Consider the following 4,527-nt stretch of genomic DNA (forward strand, 5'->3'; position numbering starts at 1 on the left):
TGTGTGTGTGTGTGTATGTGTGTGTGTGTGTGAGGGTGTGTATGTGTGTGTGTGTGTGTGTGTGTGTAGGTGGGTGTGTGTGTGTGTGTGTGTGTGTGTGTGTCTGAACAAAAACACTCAGAGCTGCTGGTTTATGGTTGATTATGAAGACATTTATTGATCCAATAATTGATAAACCCATTGATTATAAATGAATTATTTATAGATTAATTTATTAATAGATCCTTATGTGAAGAAACGTTTTGATAAAATGAAAACTTATTTTTTTTAGAGGAAGCAGACTGTGAGGAGACACTTCCTGCTGAATGTAAACTAAATTATTCTTATTTTCTATCAGTAATCAATAATAATTCATACTGATTATTATTAGTACTAAATATTACTAATGATTAAACAGAAAATGTTTTTTACATAAACTGACAAGAATATTGAGGAACCTCAGCTGGAAGTCCAGGAGGATCTGGACCTTTTATTATGAGATCAAGCTGTAGCTCTGTGCAAAGATTTAAGTCAGCTGTGAAAAGTGCTGTCAAATAAAACCATTTTTATTTAGTTGTTTGATTTTATAAAATACTGTAAAATAGCGAAACAATAAAAATGTAAAACAAACCATTATTAGATGGGATCACTATTAGTCTTCAGAACATTGTTATGTTGGCTCTTCTAGCCTAGTCCTGCATTTTCTGTGGCTCCAGAACCAACCTTCTGAAAGAACACAACACATGCAGTTCAGACCATTCAACACTGAAAATGATGTTTAATAAATACAGGCATCAGGGACAGAACAGGGAATTGGGAGCACCAGCCAAAATAAACAAAAGTGGAAGAAACGATGAACCAGCCAAGCAGCTGACCTTCAGATTTGAAAACAGAGACGTTTCAGCCTTTTTCTTAAACTCCAGACTACCTCCTGGAAGGTACATCTGGAACATGTAGATGTGAGAAACTATTATACCAGACCCCATCTGCCCAACTGGTTTCAGGTGGACTTTTACCAGTGAAACAGCTAAACCTGTCCCTTGCAGGAGGGGTACTGTCATGGTATTTGGGTTTTTGTTTCAGATTCTGTAGGTTGAGTTTAGCTTTTCAGATGTATTCTTTGTGATCAGAGTATTCTTGACATCTGTTCAAAAAACCAGTTTAAAACCTGGTCATTTCCTCCACTCACTGCTGGGTCATTGTCGCTCACATGCACTGTCTGGTTCCTGTCATGTCTTGCCTTGCCACATTTTCTATGCCACGCTTTTGTTTGATGTTTGCTGCCATGTCCGCATTTTGTTTTTGTTCTTTATTATAAAATAAATTATTTTATTTTTCTTTGACCCACGATAAGTCTGCGTATTGGGTTCACGGCAATCTCTTCTCCTCGACCTGACAGAAGATGTTGTTTCTCAGCTCCTCACACCTGTGTTCCACCTACTCATCAACTCACCTGTTACTCATCCACTAATCATCCTCCCTGCATGTAGCACTATTTCTGTTCTTGATACCTGACTGTTTCCTGGTTCCTGTTGTTTCTTATTGTTTCCTGTTGTTTTCCATTATTTCCTGTTATTATGTCTCACTTCCTGTAGTTTCTTGTGGTTTTCTGTTGCCCCCCTTTGTTTCTTGTTTTTTCCTCGTAGTTTTTGTGTTTTTTCTATAGTTTTCCTGTTGTTTCTGATTGTTCTAATTGTTTTCTTTGGTTTCTTCTTGATTACTGTTTTTCCTGTTGTTTTCTTTTTGCTTCATGTTGTTTCCTTTTGTTCTTTGTTGTTTGTTCAAAGCCAAAAGTGCACTTTATACAACATGCCTTAACTAATTTGTCCCCATGATGAGAAAAGATGGAATGCAGCACAACTTCCACTCTGCTCATAGGTCTGAAATGAAACACCGGGGACTGTTGCAACAGAGGAACCCCTCAGCACAAAACAAACACCAAACCAAACTGTTCTTCAAAGGGAAAGACATGCAACAACTTGGACTAAAGACCACATAATTCAAAAAAGGGGGAAATGAATGAGAATTTTTGTTTTGGTAGCGTGGGGGATGTGTTCTTTGGTTTCCACATTGAATGCATCATTGTTTTGTTCTGCTTTTACTCCAGAGGGTGCTGCTTTTCTGGAGAGGAGACTGGTCGAAGGAGGGAGAGTAAAAACACAGACAGCTGTTCTCTGATGGAGTGTCAGCAGCTGCTGGAGTAAAGTTACAGAGTTTAAACCATTGGTTCCTATTTTATTACAACGGCCACAACATAAAGCTCTATAATTTTGTAGAAAATTATCTTTCATACTCTGAAACAACAACAACAATTACGCAGCAGCTTACTGCATTAATTATTCAGACAGAAACCAAGGGTCAGGTGTCCTCAGGCTCTTAATCTTACTCCCCTGTCCTCTTTGCAGCAATATGAAAACAGTTGTAGCAGCTGCCATCATTTTGTGGATGATGGGACTTGGAAAAGTGTCTTGCTTCTGCCAAGTCCTGTCCTCCTCCTCAACAAGTTAAAAGAAGTGTCCTTAAAACTCCCACAGGATTTACCTGCTGAACATTACCTTAAGAAGTTCAAATCTGACGCTGTGCTAATCTGGAATTTGCTGTATCCTCATTTTAAAGTGTTTTGGCAACTTTTATGGCAACTAAGTTGACTTGAAAATACTCGCTAACTTTCAGTTACTCTGGAAACATTTTCTGTTTGGCCTCCAGCAAAATAGAAAAATGAAGCCAAAGAAAAATGTTAATAATCTGTTTATTGTCTAGGCCAAAATTCACAAACATAAATGTAAAGTTGTAAAAAAATTAAAATTAAAAAATTGGTTGTTTTTCTAAATGAAATGAAACAATCTATGTACTCAATTCAATTTTCTGCAAATGAAAAAGCAGATAGAATCAAACTATGACTTGTTTTTAACTTAAAATTACTTACTTTATATTGTTTTAATTAGTTTTATCACATGTTGAAGTGAGTCATATAATAATATTGTTTTTTGTTTTACTAACTCTTGTTTTTGTTCTTTTTTCATAGGTATCACCCTGCCTAGCTTCGGTTTTTACATGTTGTTCATTCTGACTGTTGTCTTGTTCATTGATACAAATAAAGTTTATATAAAACAGGAAGTAAAGCGCTGCATAAAACAGGAAGTGAAGCTGGCAGCACAAACCCTTTTACAAATTAAAAAGGAAGTCTATCTAACAGGAAATGGATATTCAACATTAAAGCAGGAATCAGTTCCCATTAATCTGCATATTTCTGCTTCATGTGTTTTCTTCTCAGATCTTCTTCATCGCGCCCCCTTTCCTCTTCCTCACCTTCTCCTCTTCATCCTGAGCTGGTGTGTGTAAATTATTCATCCCTATTTGAAACAGTGGTCATTTCCTGTCTCAGCACTAGAGCATGAAGGACTGAAGCGAACCAGTCAGAGACGAAGATCCTTCCAGGCAAATAATTAATCAGTGTCGAACAACCAGAGACAAGCAACCAATCAGAGACAAATAACCAGAAACCAGCAACCAATCAGAGACAAATAACCAGAAACCAGTGACCAATCAGAGACAGCTGACATCAGTGCAGAGATAAAGAGGACTTGACGATGAAGATGTGCTTTTAATTTCTTTTTATTTCAGTTCTATTTTCTATAGTCATCTTTCATTTCAGTTCTTTTTAAAGTAAGACCCCCCCAGTTTAAAATAGTGCTGAGTCATCAGTTGGTCGCTCCTCCCTCATCCCATCATGCAGCTGAGTTTAGAAAACACAAACGTCAACTAAATTCACATTTATTTCTGTGTTCATGTTTCTGCAGGAACGTGGAGGAACATGAAGGAATCTGAAGGAAAATTTCCAACATGCAGCCCTGCTCTCCGTCTTCTCATCAGAACCCTGCCGGTGGTTCTGGGGTTCTGGATGTTCTGGATGTTCTGGATGTTAGTATGCAGCTCAGGTCTGCAGCTCAGGTCTGCAGCAGGCTGAGATCCAGAGAGGCAGCCTGAATTCCAAACAGGTTCTGCTCCTCTCCTTCACTCTGCAAACTGAAAGAATCTTTCATCGTCACATTCCCCCTGAAATGATCTGTGGGGCGGGCCTGAAAGGAAACCGGGTTTTAATCTGCCGAAATGTCACACTGAGCTGTCCCACCTGACTGTGTTCAGGACTCGGAAGGCTCAGGGAGAAAGATACTGATTGATTTAAAGGTTTTATTTAGTTGAATTGAGCTTATCGAACATTTACATCTGTTTCACTAAAAGGTTTACCTCTGGCTCCACATCTGAGTTGATGTAAAGCTGTCGTCTGAAGTTTATTCCTATTTATGTGACGTTTACATCCAGGTTTCAGCCTGAAAGAGTAAAATCAGCCTCCTGGTTTCTCTGAGCTGGAACCTGTTCAGCTTACAGTGTTCACAGGCTGGAGTTCCTTCCTTCCAGCTGCTGCTGGGTGACCTTTGACCTCTTAGACTGTCTGCCTTTGGTGGGGTCGCACTGCTTCACGCTTGCTGCGAGGCAGCGGTCAAGGTCAGAGCGAGGAGGAGGAGGAGGAGGAGGAGGGGGGGGGGG

The sequence above is a fragment of the Kryptolebias marmoratus genome, linkage group LG19, assembly GCF_001649575.2.
Source record: "Kryptolebias marmoratus isolate JLee-2015 linkage group LG19, ASM164957v2, whole genome shotgun sequence".
Taxonomy (NCBI): domain Eukaryota; kingdom Metazoa; phylum Chordata; class Actinopteri; order Cyprinodontiformes; family Rivulidae; genus Kryptolebias; species Kryptolebias marmoratus.